The sequence below is a fragment of the Anser anser genome (genome assembly GCF_964211835.1).
Source record: "Anser anser genome assembly, chromosome: 23".
Lineage (NCBI taxonomy): Eukaryota > Metazoa > Chordata > Aves > Anseriformes > Anatidae > Anser > Anser anser.
The window spans coordinates 4,638,699-4,661,541 of record NC_139744.1 but is presented as its reverse complement, the minus strand read 5'-3'; the positions used below and the strand labels follow the sequence as shown (position 1 = coordinate 4,661,541).

Here is a 22,843-nt window from a genome sequence, read left to right as displayed (position 1 = left end):
CCCTTGAAGCAGGGACTACTTTCTGACAAGCTACTCGTGCATGCAAAACATCCCACCTAATGATACGGGATGTGTGTTGCCTTCCTGTGATTCTGCTTTTCATTTCCTGCTTTATGCCCTTTCCCCAAAGAAGACAACTTCTGAGTGGCAGGTAGGGAGGCCCAAGTATTTCCAGGCAACACACGTCGGTGTGGGCAGAAGACTCAGCTCACGTGCTGGAAGAGTCCAGGAAAGGCAAATGAGGTCAGCTTGGGTGACTCCCTAGGGGCCCTTTGGGGCCCTTTTGGCTACAGGTAACCCAGCTCCTGCCCGTGACCTTACCCTTCCTGACACTGCCCTCAGGGAAAACCTGATGGCCTGTTTTGCCTCCTCCTGCTCTGACCCAGGGATGTCTGTATAAGGGGAGAGGTTGTGCAGGGCCCTTTCTGGATCCCAAAAGAAAGGCCCAACAGGACAACGTCTGTTTTAGTTAGAAGGAATAAGAACATGAATGTAGAGAGAAAGTAAACCTTTCATGTGCAGGTGACCCTGCCTTCTACCAGCATCGGACAGAGCCGGCTGGGTTTTCCCAAGACACACAGTGCAGATCCTGTCCATAGAGAATTCCTTCTTCACTCCCATAACTTCATGCCTTTCATTTATTGTTTTAAAAAATAAATAAAATCGTACACCTCCCCCTTACATGATGCAAGCTTATTTCTGTCATGACACCCACCAGTGATCAGAAGGGGCACTCCAGCACTTTCCCTTACCACTGCTACTCAGGCTAACAAATGGGATTCTCAGGCCTTAAGTGCAAGGCCCAAGAAAGCTGACGTTGTCTTGTCAAGAGCCCTGGCTCCAGTGCCTTCTGCAAGGCTCCCAGTCCACCTCCCCTCTCTACCACATCAAACCATGTACTTTGACCAAACGCTGTCCAGAATCTTTGCTGCACACTGTGTCACGTTCATGCACATGTTCCTCTCTTGTGGGCACTTGCCTGTACTGGGGCTGCCTGGGGCAGAGATAACATTCCCCACAGCAGCCCCTAGAATGCTGTGCTCTGCGCTTGGAGCTAGAACAGCATTGCCATCACACCAGTGTTGGGGCTATAGTGGAGCAGTGCTGGCACAGCATCAGGACTCTCTCCAAGCCCTCCAAAGACAAGAGGTAGGGGGTGGGCAAGAGGTGGGGAGGGGACATCACCAGGGCTGCTGACCTAAACCAACCAAAGGGATATTCCGTACTCGAACGCTCAGCAGTAAAGATGTGAAAGGGGAAGGAAAACCAGGGGTGGGCATATTGAGTCTGTGCTTCCAAACACATGGACAAAGATTACTTGCTGATGGGAAGTGGAGAATAAATATTTCTCAATTTGTTTCCAAATGGCCTTTGCTCATTGTTTTTTTTCTTTATTTTTTCTTCTTTTTTTTTTTTCCTTATCCCTATCTCAACTTTTAAGCCCTTTAGCTTAAATCACATTCTCTCCCCACATCTTCCTTTCAGCAGGGGCTGTGAGAGAGCTGTGTGGTGGAGTATAGTTGGCCATCAGTGTGAAACTACGACAGCCTGTGTGCTGGATTTGTGCAAGTGTCTGTGGGTGCAGTTTTTCATGATTACATGCAGGTGTGCATGATCAGGTGTGTGTTTGTGAGAACTGTGTGGCCCCCTTCACAAGAAGATGGGCTGGTCACCTCAGGGCATTCTCCACTGCTCTGTCCATGAGCTCCAGAGAGCAGCCAGGGCAAGAAGGAACCTGAGAACAGCTGAACAATCACAGAACAAACCCAGCCCAGAAGTGCCCACAGCACACATGCTGAAATGCGGCCTTCTGTATCTGTAGCCCACTGCCTCCCGACCCTAGGAAGTTCACTGCCAATTTTAGTGCCTGGGAAGGAAGGACAGACCCTGTGGGTGCCACACGGAAAGCCAAACACACATTTGTATTGTCTACTCCCACTTCAGAGGAGGATGCAAAGGAGATGGAGCTGGACCCTGGAGATGAAGCATACTTAGTCTGGGGCCAATGGGTGCAAGTTCAGAAATGGGTAGTTTTAGTTAGATACATAGAAGAAATATTTACCCTGAAGGCAGTCAAGTCCTGGAGCAGATTGCCAAAGAGATGCTAGGGGAGCTCCATCCTTGGAAGAGTTCAGACTTTGCCTGGACTTGATCCTGAGCAACCTGATCTGATGAGACCCGCTCTGAAAACAGGGTTGGACTACGTGCGTGCTGGAGGTGCAGCCTGTGATCCTCTGGAGGGTTTCTCAGATGACCTCTCGTTCGGACTGCTCAGGAGTCTTGGGGCAACCTGCATAATCACCACATCTCAGCCTTGGAGGGATGCTGTTGACAGATCACTTTTCCTGTTAATTCCCAATGTGACCCTTGATCACATACCAATATCATTCATGACATCAAAAGTGGGTGGAGGGAACATCACTTATGCACACTGCTGCTCATGTAAAAAGATGCATGAACTCATGGGTGCACTCACAGACACTCCTGGATGCATACTGAAGTATATTTGGGCACACGCAGACTGGTACATGTGCACACAGCAAAGAAAGCAAATGCTTCTGGACTGCTGTACTCCTTGACTACAACAGCACCACCAGTTTTCCGGTCCTCCTTGAGCTCCTGCAGGGTGCTCCTGGTCTCCCTCTGAATGTAGACATGTGAGGAGACACAAGACACTGTCTGCTCACTCTCACTTGCCTGCACATGTATCATGCCGGGGGCTATGTTCCCTCCTCTATACCCACCCCATTGACAATGTCTCTCTCAACAAAGTGGCGTCCATCTTCTCCAGGGCTGTGACGCCCCTGCTCCATGCACCAATCTACAGCCTAAGGACTGAAAAGGTAAAAGAAGCCATGGGAAACCTGAGAAACAGAGGGAGGTTGTTTGTTTGTTTCCTCTGCTGTGTTCTCTGCCTCTGCTTTCGGGGCCATGCCATTTTCTCTACTCTCTTCCACAATGGAGGTCTTGGGGAAGCTGCCATCACTGCTTCCACAGCAGCCCTTATTTTCTTTCTTAGCTTTCAGCTATTCCCTCCTTGTTTCCTAACCTAGAAGCAGCCCTTCAGCACTTGCGAGGGGGGCAGAGAGAAAGAATAGCAGGAAACTGGAAAGAAGGACATGCACGGACACAAACATGACCGACAGATGATGAGGGAGGCAGTGAAGAGACCAAATGTGGGCAGTCACACCACTTGGGGGGGTACACAGGGCTGTGGCTGTGTTTATGCCACTGAGGTTATCACATTCGGGACCTTGTCAATTGGCATGCTAAGAAAAGAGGAGGCAATCAACAAGCGTACAGAGACTGAGACCAGAGAAGACAAACACAGAGGCAATGACAAGAGACAAACCTCACCATTCACACCAGTTGTTGGCCTATCAAGAAGCCACAGGTGCCACTGCCAGGAAGATCAGCCTGGGCCTTGCACCTCCTCCAGCTGTGGGCCAGGACACAGGCTGGGATGGGTGCAGGACAGACCTATACAACCCCATGAGGGGACACGCAGGGCATGTGAAGCTGGGAGGAGCACACGAGGGCAGACAGAGCAGGGTGTAAAAGGGGCTGCTCCATGCACTTGTCTGGTCGGGCCCTGCGCCTGAGCACGGCTGTCTGTCCTGTCCTCTTCTGGAATCTTTCCTTACCTCTGCGTAATCTCGCTCTATCCCGTGTGCATGGGTGCTGCAAGGAGAAAGTGCCAGCTGCTGGTGGAGCAGCAGGAGTGGATTTGGCACCAGGTGCTGGAGTCAGACTGGGGGCAAGGTCGCCCCTGGTCTGTGCTGTCAGCTGCTGGAGCCAGGGAGTCCCTGTGAAGCGCCTGCAGCAGGGGAAGCGGGTCTCAGACTCCAGGCAAATGTGGCAGGAGTCTTTTGGGTCTCCAAAAGCAGCTACTGGGGGTACCGGCCTGGGTGTACAATCCTGAAATGGGGTGCGCATGAACTTGTCTGTGTCTCCCAGATATGTGCTCAGCTTTGATACCATTCGAGCTGCCGGCAGTGCCGCCCACAGCTGAGGAACCAGTGCTTCTCATCACCACACTACCAGGCCTAGTCCATCCAGGCCCGCTGCCCTCCACCTGCCCCTCTTGCTGGGGACGCTGCAGACAGGCAGCTGCTTTCTCCACTCCCTCTCCCCGTCCCACTCCCTTCCTCTCCCCTCTCCTCTCCCGTGCCGAAGGAGCTGCCTCAGCCTTTCCCCGCACTCGCCTCCGCGTCCCGGGCTGGGCTGCAGGACGGGCAGAGCCCCGCTGGCAGCAGCCCAAGCCCTGCCCGCCCCCAGGCGCCCAGCACTCGCAGCCCGGGCCAGCCCCCGAGCGGCCCCGGGGCGGAGCTGGCGGCGCCGGGCGGCGGCGGCGGGGAGGAGGCGCCGCGGGCGGAGCAGAGCCGGGGCTGGCGGGGGCAGCGCGGCGCGGGCGGCGGAGCGGCGGGATGCGGCAGGGCCGGGCCGCAGGGCTGGCGGGGCTGGCCGCGGTGCTCCTGGGTGCGCGGGGCTGCCGGCGGCGGGGCCGGGACGGGGGCTGCGGGGGGCCGGGGCTGCCCTCGCTGCTGGCCCGCCGGCTTCTCACGGACCTCGCTCCCCTCTGTCCTCCCTCTGCAGCCGTCCCGTCTGCCTCCAGCGAGCTCAGCCGGCCGTTCCCTCCCACCTTGCCTTGCTCCCTGCCTTCCTCCTCTCCTTTCGGCACACCCCCACTCGTTCCTGCCTGCTTCCCTTCTCCTCCTGGCTCGGCTCGGACCCTCCTTCCAAACAGCCCTGCTCCGACCTGGTCCCCAAATAACCATTCCCGGAGAAATGCCTTTGTGTGCTTTCTTCTGAGAAAATGCTCCCATCAGCTGTCAACCGTTTTCTTCTCCCCACTCCCCCACTCATGACATTTTCAGTAGCAGAAAAGCCCTTTCCTGAGTTTTCTCCTCCTTTTCTTCTTGGCAGTGGCTGCAGGCAGAGCCCAGGTGCAGCAGGAGCCACGGGCAGAGACCACCGAGGGCACCGGCATCAACATCACCTGCTCACACCCCAACATCCAGTCATATGATACCATCTATTGGTACCATCAGCTCCCAGGCCGAGGGCCCGCATTCCTCGTGTGGGCTTATAGTGGGTCCCAAGATGTGACGGACCCGGCAGGGCGGCTATCGGTGGCAGAAGACCGCCGGTCCAGCGCCCTGTGGCTCGCCCAGCCCCGGCTTCGGGACGCGGCGGTGTATTACTGCGCCCTGAGAGCCACGGGGAGAGGAGCCGGGGCTGCGGCCGGGCAGGAACCGTGGCGGGCGGGGCCGGGCGTGTGTGGCGGGGGCGAGGCAGGGGCACAGCCCCCAGGGGGCGCTGCCGCTCCGCCCGCCGGGACCACCTCGCCCCGCAGCCCCGGCGGAGGGGCCCCGCCAGCCCGGCCCTGACCCGCCCCCACTGAGCCCCTTCGGTTCTTCTGGGTAGGACGCTGGCGGTCCGGTGTGGGTCGGACCCAGCTGGGTGTGAGGGGGCAGGACGGCACACCCAGCGATGTCGAGCGAGTGCAGGGGCACACCTGACTGCATGAGCTGTGTGTGTGGCACCAGAGACCTCCCCACAGTCCTGCTCCCACTGCTCCTTTCAAGTTGCTAACAGCTTACAGAGAGAGGCCTGCAAATCGACAGGTGTTGAAATTTGCCACAGAGATGCAAAGCTTCCTTCCCTTCCCATCTGCACCATGTTTGTAGCTCCTGGGAGCCCTTCCCAGGGGCCCTGACCAGCAGCTTTGGCATGGAGGGCACCTTCTGCCTGAGTAGCAGCTGGCAATGCCAGAGACATCCAGTCCTGCTGAATGCTTTCATTAAGGCCACGAGCAGTCGGAAGGAGGGCACCCTTGGCCAGTTTGTGCGTGGTCCCCAACCGGGGCACACAGGTGGTGACAGCGTAGGTCACAAGGGGGCTTCAGAGAATGCGGACAGGCTGGAGAAAGGGGCTGACCAGAGCCTCAGATTGTTGCGAAGGAGCAAAGAAAAGGATTTTCCTTTTGGGCAGGAAGCACCCCCAGAGTAATGCGGGGTGGGGGCTGGCTGCCAAGGAAGCAGAGCCTCAGGAAGGGGTTTTGGGTGCAGGAGGCACCCAGCCACACACGAGCCAGCAGCGCGCCCTTGCAGCAAAGGCAGCCAACGGCCTGCAGAGCTGGGGGGGTCAAAGCGGTGCCCTGGGGTGGGTGGGGCTGGGCAGGTGAGGCAGGGGCAGGGAAAGGGGTACAGACACAGCCAGGCTTGCCAGGAGATGCTTCTGGTGCTTGGAAGTCCCCTTGCAGGGCCTGGAGTTAAATGGCACTGGCCTGAGAGAGCATCAGGGCAGTTATGTTGGGTTTCCTCCATTTTCTGTAGTAGTCACTTCTTAAGAACTTGTTGTACAGGCTTTGTCCCAAGCCCTTTGTTAGCGCTGCCATGTCATCCTGGCTATAAGAAATGTCTCTGCTGGACACTCACTCTAATGAGACCTTCTGGAACCTTGAATGAAACAGTGACTACACCATACCTCATCCCAGCCCATCAGGACACAGCCAGACTTCTGGGATGCTGCACCACAGGGTTCCTCACTTATTTCTGCAGACTTGATTAAAAGGCAATGTTCCCAGGTGGTAGAGGAAGGAAACAGGAGAGGGGTTAGAAACAGGGTGCTAGTTGTACCCAGAATAAAAAGAGCCATCCCTAGAGAAATGAGAACCCCAGGAGGTCTTTTGTCCCATGCCTTGTTTACCCACTCTGTTTGCCACACTCCTGGTCCCTCACGCTCCCCAGGGGCTGCCTTTGTACAACAGAGTGGGGTTGCTCCTGGCTCCACCCAAGCCTCGTCAGCAGCCATCCTGAGTACTTCCAGCTCCTGGCAGCTGCCTTGGTGTAGGAAAACCCCTGCAGGCCATGATCCCCCTGCTCCACTGCAGGACGCATTCTGCTTCAGAGCGGATCACCTTGGTGGTGTTCCCAGGTGGTAGAGGAAGGATCGTAGAATCATAGAATGAATCAGTTTTCTGTAGTGGTCGCATTTTAAGATCTTGTTGTACAGGATTTGTCCCAAGCCCAAATCCAGCACATTACTTCAAGCACAGCCTTGCTAGCTGGTCGAGGGAAGTGATTGTCCCACTGTACTCTGCGCTGGTGTGACCTCACCTCGAGTACTGTGTGCAGTTTTGGGCACCAAAGTACAAAAAAGACATGAAACTATTGGAGAGTGTCCAGAGAAGGACTACAAAGATGGTGAAGGTCCTAGAGGGAAAGACATTTGAGGAGCGGCTGAGGTCACCTGGCCTGTTCAACCTGGAAAAGAGGAGGCTGAGAATTCATCGTGGTCTACAGCTTCCTTATGAGGGGGAGTAGAGTGGCAGGTGCTAATCTATTCTCTCTGGTAACCAGCAATAGGACCCAAGGGAATGGAGTCAAGTTGCGGGAAAGTTCAGTTTGGATATCAGGAAGTGGTTTTTCACTGAGAGGGTGGTCACACACTGGAACAGGCTCTGCAGGGATGTAGGCACGGCATCAAGCCTGTCGGAGTTTAAGAAGTGGTTGGACTATGCTCTTAGTCGTACGATCTTGGGTAGACCTGTGTGGTGCCAAGAGTTGGACTCGATGATCCTTATGGGTCCCTTCAAACTTGGGATATTCTATGATTCTACCTTTGGCGCTGAGATAACGTCCTGGCAATACAAGAAATGTCAGTGCTGGACACTGGCTTTAATGACACCTTTTGGAACCTTGACTGATACAGTGACTATACCATACCTCATCCCACCCCATCAGGACACAGCCAGACTGCTGGGTTGCTGCACCACAGGGTTCCTCACCAATTTCTGGGGACTTGCTTAAAAGGCAATGTTCCCAGGTTGTGGAGGACGGAAAGAGGAGAGGGGTCAGGAACAGGGTGCAAGTTGTTCCCAGAAGAAAAAGAACCATTCCCAGAGAAATGAGGACCCCAGGAGGTGATGTAAAACCCCAGTGGGGCAAAAGCCCTGAAGACTCTAAATGGGCCATCAGGAGTGTGCAGAAGAGCAGACGTTTCTCACTGCAGCGGGAAGGACACCACTGAAGGATCAGTGCAGGAACAGACCCTTTCTACCACAGGGACCAAAGAGCCACCATGTTCCCCAGCTGTGCAGATGTTGGCTGCAGAAGCAACACTGTCACTGATGGAGAAGGACCCCAGCCAGGTATTTCAAACAGTCCAGGAACAAGCATTTTCTCCTCCCCCTTTCATTCTTTGTTCCCCTTGCCAAGTCATTTCCTGCAGCTCTGCTCTCCTGGGGCGCTTGGTGGGGACGTGTGCTCTTCTGAGGTTCCCTCACACATGCAGGAGGATTGGTCTCAGAATGCGCCTTGTTTATCTCATCCTCGCTGCCTTCCTGAGGCAACCACTGGGTAAGCATTGCCGGTGGCTGGCGGCATGATTCTCCTTCTCCTCAGGAGACCATCACCCCCATCAACAGCTCTCTGCAGGGAGCTGCTCTTGAATTACTGGGAAAATGATGGCTAGTATCAGATCATGACTGTTTTGCACCTCTTTTATGAAGATGCTCTTACTGCTGGAAAGTAAGGTGTGGGGTTTTTTTGTTTGGTTTTGCTTGGTTTTGTTTGTTTGTTGGTTGGTTGGGTTTTGTTACTTTGGAAGCCAAACACACAGGATGCTTGAAAGTGGATGCAACGAGATGGAAGGACCTCATCTCACTAGGGTGTCCCCCAAGGCTCTCTCCTGGCTGGCACAGGTCCTGCCCAACACCCTGTTTCCCCTTTGCCTCCTGCCTGTCAGCACTGCCAGGGCTTCCTTTTCCTGCCATTCCTTGATCTCAGAGCCACATCTGAGCAGACAGGGAATGGGAACAGGATGAAACGTTTGCAGGCAATCCTGAGGTCCTTCACCCTTCTGGGTCCCAGCCCAGGAGGACCAAGCACTACAACCTGCTCCCAGGAGACTCTGGGCAGTAGGAGAGAAGGAACTAAAGACAGCTCTACCCTGCGGGTGTTCCTGTGAGAGGTAATGAACATTACCTTGCTCTGGGATCCATGCTAACCTCTGGTCATAGACCTCCTGCCGAGAGATACCAATATTGATGGGGATCCTGCTGCAGTCTAAGGCACAGGGAGCCTTCCCATCCAGAAGCTTGCTTCTCCTCTAGGTTTCTGTGATCAGTTGCTGACATTTGGTTTCTTTCAGATGCCATGGGGCAGACCTCCGTCACCCAGCAAGAGGGACAAGTCACCGTGGAACAGAGAAACACATTCCAGACCACTTGCACATATCAAATCCCCAGCTTGTATGCCTTGTTCTGGTACCAGCAGAAGAAGGGACAAGCCCCTCAGCTGGTCACATATCACACCACAGCAGGTACCAAGCAGAGCGGCCGTTTCACCACGGAGCTGAACACTGATGGGAAATACAGTGTTCTGCGGCTGAAGGAAGTTGAGCTCTCTGACAGTGCCTTGTACCTCTGTGCTGTGAGTGACACCCTGGTGCACAGAGCTGCCCTGGCTGCGCAACAACCCCGGATGGGGAGGGGATGTGTCTGTGCAAGGCGGAGCTCTGGGATGGGGCCCTCAGCTCTCCCCTGGCAGCGCTGCTTCCCCTGTGCACTCCGAGATATGCCAGCCAGATCCTCTTTCCCAGTGGGACTGGTGTCAGTGGCTTGAAAGGAAGGAGAAGGTGGTGAAAGAGCCCCTGCCCTCAAACTGTTCTCCCTGTGCACCCATGGACAAAGCAGCTTTTGCCATTTGCTTTGCAAAAAGCTCATGGCCCATTCTGATCCATGCGCTCTGCTCTGCACCGAGGGCTGGAAGCAAGAGGTCAGAGACTCACCTGAGCATGGCAGTCCCATGCAAAAAGCTTCTTTGTCCTCTGACTTTCCCCATAGGTCTGGTAGGATGGACCGTCCCTGGGTGGGCATTCCTACAGAACATAATGTTGTTAGCACACAGCTTCAACAAGAACTGGATCTCCCAAGCCACCCAGCAAAGTGGAAATCCCTAAGCAGGGAGGAACACAGGAGATCGGACATGGTTTCTTGTACGTTAGACATATCCCTATGACTGTGTCCACCACCACAGAGGTTGGCCATGCCAGGAAGAGGGCTGGACTGACCGAGAACTGCTTCATGGCGGGGGAAAGGCAGGCCCTGCAGAGCAGCCAGGGTGGGGTTGGGCATCGGATGCTGTCCTTGGATGGCCCTGTGTGATGGGAGCTGGGGGTGTGCCAGGGCAGTGAGGGGCCTTGCGTGTGGCGTGGCCAGGCTGATTTCACCCTCAGTCTGCAAGTCACCTCTACCCTGCAAGGCTGTGCAGCTCCTGGGCTGTGCAGGGAACTCTTTGGGATGAGGAGGGAGTATAGGCCACCTTCCTTGCCACTCTTGCTCTTGTGTGCAGACCATGCTCCCACATTGTGCAGACTGATGGGAGGGTGAGGAGAAGAATGCCTGGGGCTGTTGCAAAGGCTGTTTCTTACACTGTTCCACTTCTGAATCTTTTGAGACCATATGATGCCCTGACATCATATCCCACAAGACACCTCATGTGACAGACCTCCCAGAAGCAGCCCTTCCTCACTCCTCAACTCCCTATCTTAATTTAATGAAATTATCCCTATCTGAAGTCGTAAGCCCTTTAGGGCTTATATTTTCTCCCCACAGCTTCCATTGAGGAGGGGAAGTGAAAGAGCCATGTGGTGCTGTTTAGTTGACCATTGGTGTGAAACCACCACAGCCTGTGTGCTGGATTTGTGCAAGTGTCTGTGGGTGCAGATTTTGACATGATGTGTGGACACAGGAGTGCAAGAGCAGGTGCGTGCTTGTGTGATCAGTGTGGCCTGCCTCACAAGAAAATGTGCTGGTCACCTCAGGACATTCTCCACTGCTCTGTCCATGAGCTCCAGAGAGTAGGCAGGGCAAGAAGGAACCTGAGAGCAACTGAACAACCACAGAACAATCCTGGCCCAGAAGTGCCCACAACACACACACTGATATTTAATCTTCTGTCTCAGCAGCCCCCCCTTCTCCTGGCCCTAGGAAGTTCACCCTGTGCTACTGCCAATTTTAGTGCCCTACAAGGATGGGTCCACTCTAGTTTGGTTCTTTTCTTTTATTCCATAGAGCGGGATTCAGAGTGTAAGTGCATGGTGGCAGTCACCCCCTCCTTGCCTCTACAGGCCAGGACGCAGCTGCTCTCCCCACAGCTAGAGAGTTCAAAAGAATGGCGTTAGCTTTATGTACAGGGAGACAGGCTGAGAAATCCTGAGCAACATGATCTGATGAGACCCGCTCTGAACACAGGGTTGGACTACGTGCGTGCTGGCAGTGCAGCCTGTGATCCTGAGAAGAATGCTCAGGGCCGTTCCAAAAGCTGTTTCTCACAACAATCCACTCCTGAATCCTTTGGGCCCTCTTCTGATGGAGCCTCTTTCACCAGCACGATGTAGCCAGAGCAGAAGAAAGTCCCTTCTGTGCAAGCTTGGGAGATGCTGACCTCTCAGAGCTTCCAGCAGCACCAGGCTCCTCGTCCAAGGACAGCGGTTGCCAGGCTCCCCATCTGCAGGACATACTGTTAGGCCAAAGGGGTGCATTAGGGCAGCGATGCCAGAAGACAGGGCTTGGTCATGACTGGCTCTGGAGGGGCTGCAGAGGTCTTCCTCAGCTCCAAGGGACAGTGCCTGAAGGGTCCCCACTGCCCTTTGTCCCAACGTCAAATTCCTCTGCAAATGATGAAAGGCCCCCTCCTGTGCTCACCATTCCCCCGCCAGCCAAGGCAATGCCTTTCTTCCCTGGCAACTTGAGACCACCAAGAAAAGTTTCACGTGGAGGAAGAGGGTGGGATGCAGAAAACTTTAATGACTCTCAGGAGGTAAATTAGGTGACTTCTAGAAGAGGCTGTCAGTGCAGGCAGCACCAGGGGGTACCAGAAGTCTCCACCTCACAGAATCACAATCATCTAGGTTGGAAGAGACCTCCAAGATCACCTAGTCCAACCTCTGACCTAACACTAACAAGTCCTCCACTAAACTATATCACTTAGCTCTAAATCTAAATGTCTTTAAACCTCACAGCTGAGGATGCTGCAATCAGCAGCAGACATGGAGGATTCCACAGTGGTGTTCTGTGGGTAAGAGCTGAGGATGGGATCTGGCAGAGCAATGATCACAGGAGAGGGCTGGATGATGACAGTGGAGTTCGGGCAATGCCTGATGCAGGGCTCGTAGCAGCTGCTGACCAGCGGGGCTGGGCCAAAGGGCCAGCACAGCATGCATTGTTCATAGCAGGACATGTCTTGGGGCTGCAGGTGAACCTGGGAGAGAGAGTAGGGAGGAAGAGGAGCACAGGGAAATGTGAGGAGCAAAATGTCTTCATACATACAAGATCCAAAAGGAGTGATTGGGACAAATAAGGCTCCTGCCTCTCTCTGAGACGAAAATCCAACTCAGCCAGGTCCTACACAGTCTCTGAGTCACACCTTTCCTCATCCCTCTCTCATGACCGCCATCGCCAAGACCCAGTGCAACTGGTATTGTCATTACTAGAAAAAGACATACAGAAAGGGTTTCAGACACACCGGGTTCCCATACAGAAGAAGATGAGGGGGTAGAGGAGTTGGGCTACCTTTTCTGGTGGCCCTGCACTACCCCAGGCCCAGAGGAAGCCTCCACGGAAGTGATAATTTTCTAGCGTGCTCATGATGAAAAGAAAAGCTCCCAGCTACTGACATGGGCTGTGGGGCTGCTTTCTCTTCTATGCTGGCTTTTCATTTCCTGGCTTATGCCACACCCATTTCCACTTGGAGGCTTCTTCTGAGCCCTGGGATGGAGAGGCCCCAAGATTTCTGGGCCAGGACTGAGTCAGTGGTTGCACAGTACTCAGCTCAAGCATATGATGGTTTCAGCACAGGCTGGAACCAGTGATGCTGTCCTGGTTTCCAGGTTTCCAGGCTGGTGGGCTACACTGTGGGGTTTCTCGTCTCTTCCTCCTAAAGCTGCCCTCTGGAGAAATGGGCTGACCTCCTTGGACTCCTCTCTATGGGTAGTCTCTGCACATCCCCACATTGCGCTGTCCTCTCCTTTGGAGCCTTGTCCTGCTCAGAGCACCGCAGCTCTGCCCTGCCAGAAAGGTCCCCAGCATCTCTTCTATCAGATGCCCTTGGCCTCTGCCCTTGCCCTGACAGGGTAGTCGTTTGTAGGGCAGAGCCCTTGTGAGCCCACCAGAGGCACTGAGTGCACACGTGTAGGTGGTGTCTGCATGTGCAGATGTGTGGCCTCATGTTTCTTTGCACACAGTCTTTGCACCTGCATTTGTCAGGGCATCTATGGAACTGTGTGCGCATGCATGCACGTGCATGTTTGCGTGTGTCCATGGATCCGTTTGTGCAATGTGCATGCACTCTTGGTATGTGCTAGTGCACACGTGTGCACATAATTCACCTGACCTTAGGCATGTGTCCAGCTGATCCCAGGGCCTGTAGTGTCATCTCCGTGTGGTGGTGCCAGGTACTGGTGCAGCCTCAGGAAAGGCCCAGGAAGTGGTCATGGCACCAAGCCTGCAGGAGTTCAACAAGCATTAGGACAACACTCTCAGACCTATGCTGTAATTTGTAAGTAGTCCAGTGTGGAGCTAGAACAGAGACGCTCATTTATCCTTGTGGGTCAGTTCTAACTCAAGATATCGTATTGTTCTGTTATTCTATGGTTTTCAGAGACAATGAGATGCTATGTGGACAATGTCTTTTTAAAATGTTGGTCTCGATCTCCTCAATTAACATCAGCTATAGGCAGGTGTGGAGTAATTGCCTGAGGTAACTTGGAAATTAAACTGATATTCACATTTTAAAGAAAAGGTACAGCATTGAAGAAGCTTCCAGGGTGGAGTGTAGCTGCACAACATAAAAGTTCCCAAGGCCTCCAACCTTAAATGTTCATCACACTGGGGCAACCTGGTTTGATGATTCTAAGAGGAACAGTACGGAGTGTGGAGCAGAGTCGAGACTGCGCCTAGGCTCAGTGATTCTCCTTTAATGAAATTATCCCTATCTCAACTCGTAAACCCATTAGATTAAATCATATTTTCTCCTCACAGCTTCCATTGAGGAGGGGAAGTGAAAGAGCCGTGTGGTGCTGTTTAGTTGACTATTGGTGTGAAACCACCACAGCCTGTGTGCTAGATTTGTGCAAGTGTCTGTGGGTGCAGATTTTTGCATGATTCCACACGGGTGTGCAAGAGGAGGTGTGTGTTTGTGTGACCCCTCACAAGAAAATATGCTGGCCACCTCAGGGCATTCTCCACTGCTCTGTCCATGAGCTCCAGAGAGCAGCCAGGGCAAGAAGGAACTTGAGAGCAACTGAACAACCACAGAACAATCCTGGCCCAGAAGTGCCCACAGCACACACACTGATATGCAACCTTCTGTGTCTGCAGTCCCCATTCTCCTGACCCTAGGAAATCCACCCTGTGCTACTGCCAATTTTAATCCCCAACGAGGACAGGTCCACACTAGTTTGGATCCTTAAACTGGAATCTCTTCTTCACACTCATGGCCTAGGACCAATCTGTGGCCATCTGCCACCCACTGCAGTACTCCAGTGCCATGGGGGGGGAACGTCTGGGCCTATCTGGTGGGAGGCCTGTGGGCTGAGGCCACGCTCCCCTCCTTGGCACAAGTGGCACTCCCCCTTCGTTGGCCCTGTGCTAGCCCTATACAGTCACAGTTTCTTCTGGGACTCGCTATCTGTCATGCAGCTGGCCTCTGCTGAAAGCTTCTGGACTGCTGTGCTCCTTGACTACAACAGCACCACCAGTTTTCCTGTCCTCCCTGAGCTCCTGCAGGGTGCTCCTGGTCTGCCTCTCAACGTAGACATGAGAGGACACACAAGACACTGTCAGCTCACTCTCACTTTTTCGTGCCTGGGGCCACATTCCCTCCTCTATACCCACCCCACTGCAAACATCTCCCTCAACAAAGTGGCGTCCATCTTCTCCAGGGCTGTGATGCCCCTGCTCCATGCAACAATGTACAGCCTGAGGACCCAGAAAGTGAAAGAAGCCATGGGAAAACTGAGAAACTGAGGGGGGTTGTTTGTTTTCTTTGCTGTGTTGCTTGTCTATGCTTTCAGGAACATGTTGTTTTCTCTACTCTCATCGGCAATGGAGATGGGGCAGCAGCCATCACTGCTTCCACAGCAGCCCTTATTTTCTTTCTTACCTTTCAGCTTCCTGCTCCTTCTTTCCTTCCCTAGAATCAGCCCTTCAGCACTAGGGAGAGGGGCAGAGAGAAAGAATAGCAGGAAGCTGGAAAGAAGAACATGCACGGACACAAACATGACCGACAGATGATGAGGGAGGCAGTGAGGAGACCAAATGTGGGCAGTCACACCACTTGGGCGGGTACACAAGGCTGTGGCTGTGTTTATGCCACTGAGGTTATCACATTCGGGACCTTGTCAATTGGCATGCTAAGAAAAGAGGAGGCAATCAACAAGCATACAGAGACCGAGACCAAAGAAAACAAACACAGTGGCAAAGACAAGAGAGAAACCTCACCATTCACACCAGTTGTTGGCCTATTGTTATAAATGACTGAGTCCCAAATAGGATAACAATCAAAGTTTACAATTTATTAAACGAATAGAGGCAAGCAAACAGTGCTGGGTGCGCCGGGAGTCTCTGCTCCACCAGGACGCACACCCGGTACGTAAGACGGCTAATTTTTATACTCCTAGGCTAATACATATTTATTACTACTTTTAAAAGAGGCAGGGTTATTAAAATTGGTTTCCCGAATCCAAAGTGCCTGCTTATCAGTCTCTGGTAGTCTCTCGGGGGCCGCTCGGGTGGGAGGCTCATATTCTTCCTCCTTATCTCATGGTCTCTTGGCCGGGTGTCAGAAGTTACTGCAGGTCCGTGCAGAGTCAGCAGTTTTTCTCTAAAGAAATCCCTTTGTTCTCTTATCACCTAAACTCATGCCTCAATGTTAACCCTTCAAATCCCTTAGTGGCACGGATTGCTGGACCATTCCTTACACCTATCAAGAAGCCACAGGTGCCACTGCCAGGAAGATCAGCCTGGGCCTTGCACCTCCTACAGCTGTGGGCCAGGACACAGGCTGAGATGGGTGCAGGACAGACCTATACAACCCCATGAGGGGACACGCAGGGCATGTGAAGCTGGGAGGAGCACACAAGGGCAAAGAGAGCAGGGTGTGAAAGGGGCTGCTCCATGCACTTGTCTGGTCGGGCCCTGCGCCTGAGCACCGCCGTCTGTCCTGTCCTCTTCTGGAATCTTTCCTTACCTCTGCATAATCTCACTGTCCCATGTGCATGTGTGCTGCAAGGAGAAAGTGCCAGCTGCTGGTGGAGCAGCAGGAGTGGATTTGGCACCAGGTGCTGGAGTCAGACTGGGGGTGAGGCTACCCCTGGTCTGTGCTGTCAGCTGCTGGAGCCAGGGGGTCCCCTGCAGCTCCTGGAGCAGGGAAAGGTGGGTCTCAGCCACCAGGCAAATGTGGCAGGAGCGTTTGGGGTCTCCAAAAGCAGCTACTGGGGGTACCAGCCCGGCTGTGTCTTCCCCAAATGGAGTGTGCATGATCCTGTCTGTGTGTCTCCCGGATATGTGCTCAGTTTCCATACCATTCGAGCTGCCAGCAGTGCCGGCCACAGCCAGGGGACCAGCGCTTGGCAGCACAGTGCTACCAGGCCCAGTCTAGCCCGGCCCGCTGCCCTCCGCCTGCCCCTCCTGCTGGGGACGCTGCAGACGGGCAGCTGCTTTCTCCACGCCCTCTCCCTCTCGCTCCCTCTCCCACTGCCTCTCCTATCCCGGGCTGGGCTGCAGGACGGGCAGAGCCCCGCTGGCAGCAGCCCAAGCCCTGCCCGCCCCCAGGCGCCCAGCACTCGCAGCCCGGGCCAGCCCCCGAGCGGCCCCGGGGCGGAGCTGGCGGCGCCGGGCGGCGGCGGCGGGGAGGAGGCGCCGCGGGCGGAGCAGAGCCGGGGCTGGCGGGGGCAGCGCGGCGCGGGCGGCGGAGCGGCGGGATGCGGCAGGGCCGGGCCGCAGGGCTGGCGGGGCTGGCCGCGGTGCTCCTGGGTGCGCGGGGCTGCCGGCGGCGGGGCCGGGACGGGGGCTGCGGGGGGCCGGGGCTGCCCTCGCTGCTGGCCCGCCGGCTTCTCACGGACCTCGCTCCCCTCTGTCCTCCCTCTGCAGCCGTCCCGTCTGCCTCCAGCGAGCTCAGCCGGCCGTTCCCTCCCACCTTGCCTTGCTCCCTGCCTTCCTCCTCTCCTTTCGGCACACCCCCACTCGTTCCTGCCTGCTTCCCTTCTCCTCCTGGCTCGGCTCGGACCCTCCTTCCAAACAGCCCTGCTCCGACCTGGTCCCCAAATAACCATTCCCGGAGAAATGCCTTTGTGTGCTTTCTTCTGAGAAAATGCTCCCGTCAGCTGTCAACCGTTTTCGTCTCCCCTCTCCCCCCCCCCCCCCCCATGACATTTTCAGTAGCAGAAAAGCCCTTTTCTGAGTTGTCTCCTTCTTGTCTTCTCGGCAGTGGCTACAGGCAGAGCCCAGGTGCAGCAAGAGCCGTGGGCACAGACCAGGGATGGCACCGGCATCAACATCACCTGCTCACACCCCAACATCCAAACCAGCGACTTCATCCACTGGTACCGTCATCTCCAGGGCCGAGGACCCACATTGCTCGTGAGCAGTCGCAAAGACTCCAGACCAGTGTCAGACCCGGAGGGGTGGCTGTGGGTGGCAGCAGACCGCCGGTCCAGCGCCCTGTGTCTCGCCCAGCCCCGGCTTCGGGACGCGGCGGTGTATTACTGCGCCCTGAGAGCCACGGGGAGAGGAGCCGGGGCTGCGGCCGGGCAGGAACCGTGGCGGGCGGGGCCGGGCGTGTGTGGCGGGGGCGAGGCAGGGGCACAGCCCCCAGGGGGCGCTGCCGCTCCGCCCGCCGGGACCACCTCGCCCCGCAGCCCCGGCGGAGGGGCCCCGCCAGCCCGGCCCTGACCCGCCCCCACTGAGCCCCTTCGGTTCTTCTGGGTAGGACGCTGGCGGTCCGGTGTGGGTCGGACCCAGCTGGGTGTGAGGGGGCAGGACGGCACACCCAGCGATGTCGAGCGAGTGCAGGGGCACACCTGACTGCATGAGCTGTGTGTGTGGCACCAGAGACCTCCCCACAGTCCTGCTCCCACTGCTCCTTTCAAGTTGCTAACAGCTTACAGAGAGAGGCCTGCAAATCGACAGGTGTTGAAATTTGCCACAGAGATGCAAAGCTTCCTTCCCTTCCCATCTGCACCATGTTTGTAGCTCCTGGGAGCCCTTCCCAGGGGCCCTGACCAGCAGCTTTGGCATGGAGGGCACCTTCTGCCTGAGTAGCAGCTGGCAATGCCAGAGACATCCAGTCCTGCTGAATGCTTTCATTAAGGCCACGAGCAGTCGGAAGGAGGGCACCCTTGGCCAGTTTGTGCGTGGTCCCCAACTGGGGCACACAGGTGGTGACAGCGTAGGTCACAAGGGGGCTTCAGAGAATGCGGACAGGCTGGAGAAAGGGGCTGACCAGAGCCTCAGATTGTTGCGAAGAAGCAAAGAAAAGGATTTTCCTTTTGGGCAGGAAGCACCCCCAGAGTAATGCAGGGTGGGGGCTGGCTGCCGAGGAAGCAGAGCCTCAGGAAAGGGTTTTGGGTGCAGGAGGCACCCAGCCACACACGAGCCAGCAGCGCGCCCTTGCAGCAAAGGCAGCCAACGGCCTGCAGAGCTGGGGGGGTCAAAGCGGTGCCCTGGGGTGGGTGGGGCTGGGCAGGTGAGGCAGGGGCAGGGATAGGGGTATGATACAGTGACCACCATACCTCATCCCAGCCCATCAGGACACAGCCAGACTTCTGGGATGCTGCACCACAGGGTTCCTCACTTATTTCTGCAGACTTGATTAAAAGGCAATGTTCCCAGGTGGTAGAGGAAGGAAACAGGAGAGGGGTTAGAAACAGGGTGCTAGTTGTACCCAGAATAAAAAGAGCCATCCCTAGAGAAATGAGAACCCCAGGAGGTCTTTTGTCCCATGCCTTGTTTACCCACTCTGTTTGCCACACTCCTGGTCCCTCACGCTCCCCAGGGGCTGCCTTTGTACAACAGAGTGGGGTTGCTCCTGGCTCCACCCAAGCCTCGTCAGCAGCCATCCTGAGTACTTCCAGCTCCTGGCAGCTGCCTTGGTGTAGGAAAACCCCTGCAGGCCATGATCCCCCTGCTCCACTGCAGGACGCATTCTGCTTCAGAGCGGATCACCTTGGTGGTGTTCCCAGGTGGTAGAGGAAAGATCGTAGAATCATAGAATGAATCAGTTTTCTCTAGTGGTCGCATTTTAAGATCTTGTTGTACAGGATTTGTCCCAAGCCCAAATCCAGCACATTACTTCAAGCACAGCCTTGCTAGCTGGTCGAGGGAAGTGATTGTCCCACTGTACTCTGCGCTGGTGTGACCTCACCTCGAGTACTGTGTGCAGTTTTGGGCACCAAAGTACAAAAAAGACATGAAACTATTGGAGAGTGTCCAGAGAAGGACTACAAAGATGGTGAAGGTCCTAGAGGGAAAGACATTTGAGGAGCGGCTGAGGTCACCTGGCCTGTTCAACCTGGAAAAGAGGAGGCTGAGAATTCATCGTGGTCTACAGCTTCCTTATGAGGGGGAGTAGAGTGGCAGGTGCTAATCTATTCTCTCTGGTAACCAGCAATAGGACCCAAGGGAATGGAGTCAAGTTGCGGGAAAGTTCAGTTTGGATATCAGGAAGTGGTTCTTCACTGAGAGGGTGGTCACACACTGGAACAGGCTCTGCAGGGATGTAGGCACGGCACCAAGCCTGTCGGAGTTTAAGAAGTGGTTGGACTATGCTCTTAGTCGTACGATCTTGGGTAGACCTGTGTGGTGCCAAGAGTTGGACTCGATGATCCTTATGGGTCCCTTCAAACTTAGGATATTCTATGATTCTACCTTTGGCGCTGAGATAACGTCCTGGCAATACAAGAAATGTCAGTGCTGGACACTCGCTTTAATGACACCTTTTGGAACCTTGACTGATACAGTGACTATACCATACCTCATCCCACCCCATCAGGACACAGCCAGACTGCTGGGTTGCTGCACCACAGGGTTCCTCACCAATTTCTGGGGACTTGCTTAAAAGGCAATGTTCCCAGGTTGTGGAGGAAGGAAAGAGGAGAGGGGTCAGGAACAGGGTGCAAGTTGTTCCCAGAAGAAAAAGAACCATTCCCAGAGAAATGAGGACCCCAGGAGGTGATGTAAAACCCCAGTGGGGCAAAAGCCCTGAAGACTCTAAATGGGCCATCAGGAGTGTGCAGAAGAGCACACGTTTCTCACTGCAGTGGGAAGGACACCACTGAAGGATCAGTGCAGGAACAGACCCTTCCTACCACAGGGACCAAAGAGCCACCATGTTCCCCAGCTGTGCAGATGTTGGCTGCAGAAGCAGTACTGTCACTGGTGGAGAAGGACCCCAGCCAGGTATTTCAAGCACTCCAGGAACAAGCATTTTCTCCTCCCCCTTTCATTCTTTGTTCCCCTTGCCAAGTCATTTCCTGCAGCTTTGCTCTCCTGGGGCGCTTGGTGGGGACGTGTGCTCTTCTGAGGTTCCCTCACACATGCAGGAGGATTGGTCTCAGAATGCGCCTTGTTTATCTCATCCTCGCTGCCTTCCTGAGGCAACCACTGGGTAAGTATTGCCGGTGGCTGGCGGCATGATTCTCCTTCTTCTCAGGAGACCAACACCCCCATCAACAGCTCTCTGCAGGGAGCTGCTCTTGAATTACTGGGAAAATGATGGCTAGTATCAGATCATGACTGTTTTGCACCTCTTTTATGAAGATGCTCTTACTGCTGGAAAGTAAGGTGTGGGGTTTTTTTTGTTTGGTTTTGCTTGGTTTTGTTTGTTTGTTGGTTGGTTGGGTTTTGTTACTTTGGAAGCCAAACACACAGGATGCTTGAAAGTGGATGCAACAAGATGGAAGGACCTCATCCCACTAGGGTGTCCCCCAAGGCTCTCTCCTGGCTGGCACAGGTCCTGCCCAACGCCCTGTTTCCCCTTTGCCTCCTGCCTGTCAGCACTGCCAGGGCTTCCTTTTCCTGCCATTCCTTGATCTCAGAGCCACATCTGAGCAGACAGGGAATGGGAACAGGATGAAACGTTTGCAGGCAATCCTGAGGTCCTTCACCCTTCTGGGGGTGTCCTGGTCCCAGCCCAGGAGGACCAAGCACTACAGCCTGCTCCCAGGAGACTCTGGGCAGTAGGAGAGAAGGAACTGAAGACAGCTCTACCCTGCGGGTGTTCCTGTGAGAGGTAATGAACATTACCTTGCTCTGGGATCCATGCTAACCTCTGGTCATAGACCTCCTGCCAAGAGATACCAATATTGATGGGGATCCTGCTGCAGTCTAAGGCACAGGGAGCCTTCCCATCCAGAAGCTTGCTTCTCCTCTAGGTTTCTGTGATCAGTTGCTGACATTTGGTTTCTTTCAGATGCCATGGGGCAGACCTCCGTCACCCAGCAAGAGGGACAAGTCACCGTGGAACAGAGAAACACATTCCAGACCACTTGCACATATCAAATCCCCAGCTTGTACGCCTTGTTCTGGTACCAGCAGAAGAAGGGACAAGCCCCTCAGCTGGTCACATATCACACCACAGCAGGTACCAAGCAGAGCGGCCGTTTCACCACGGAGCTGAACACTGATGGGAAATACAGTGTTCTGCGGCTGAAGGAAGTTGAGCTCTCTGACAGCACCTTGTACCTCTGTGCTGTGAGTGACACCTTGGTGCAGGGAGCTGCCCTGGCTGCGCAACAACCCCGGATGGGGAGGGGATGTGTCTGTGCAAGGCGGAGCTCTGGGATGGGGCCCTCAGCTCTCCCCTGGCTGCGCTGCTTCCCCTGTGCACTCCGAGATCTGCCAGCCAGATCCTCTTTCCCAGTGGGACTGGTGTCAGTGGCTTGAAAGGAAGGAGAAGGTGGTGAAAGAGCCCGTGCCCTCAAACTGTTCTCCCTGTGCACCCATGGACAAAGCAGCTTTTGCCATTTGCTTTGCAAAAAGCTCATGGCCCATTCTGATCCATGCGCTCTGCTCTGCACCGAGGGCTGGAAGCAAGAGGTCAGAGACTCACCTGAGCATGGCAGTCCCATGCAAAAAGCTTCTTTGTCCTCTGACTTTCCCCATAGGTCTGGTAGGATGGACCGTCCCTGGGTGGGCATTCCTACAGAACATAATGTTGTTAGCACACAGCTTCAACAAGAACTGGATCTCCCAAGCCACCCAGAGAAGTGGAAATCCCTAGGCAGGGAGGAACACAGGAGATCGGACATGGTTTCTTGTACGTTAGACATATCCCTATGACTGTGTCCACCACCACAGAGGTTGGCCATGCCAGGAAGAGGGCTGGACTGACCGAGAACTGCTTCATGGCGGGGGAAAGGCAGGCCCTGCAGAGCAGCTAGGGTGGGGTTGGGCATCGGATGCTGTCCTTGGATGGCCCTGTGTGATGGGAGCTGGGGGTGTGCCAGGGCAGTGAGGGGCCTTGCGTGTGGCGTGGCCAGGCTGATTTCACCCTCAGTCTGCAAGTCACCTCTACCCTGCAAGGCTGTGCAGCTCCTGGGCTGTGCAGGGAACTCTTTGGGATGAGGAGGGAGTATAGGCCACCTTCCTTGCCACTCTTGCTCTTGTGTGCAGACCATGCTCCCACATTGTGCAGACTGATGGGAGGATGAGGAGAAGACTGCCTGGGGCTGTTGCAAAGGCTGTTTCTTACACTGTTCCACTTCTGAATCTTTTGAGACCATATGATGCCCCGACATCATATCCCACAAGACACCTCATGTGACAGACCTCCCAGAA

General features: G+C 55.0%; 1 protein-coding gene across 2 annotated transcripts in view; it reads left to right on the top strand.

Annotated features, from left to right (window-relative positions):
• Nucleotides 1-22,843, top strand: part of LOC310885820 (M1-specific T cell receptor alpha chain-like) — a 373,370-nt gene that overhangs the window by 200,474 nt on the left and 150,053 nt on the right. The window lies entirely within an intron of this gene.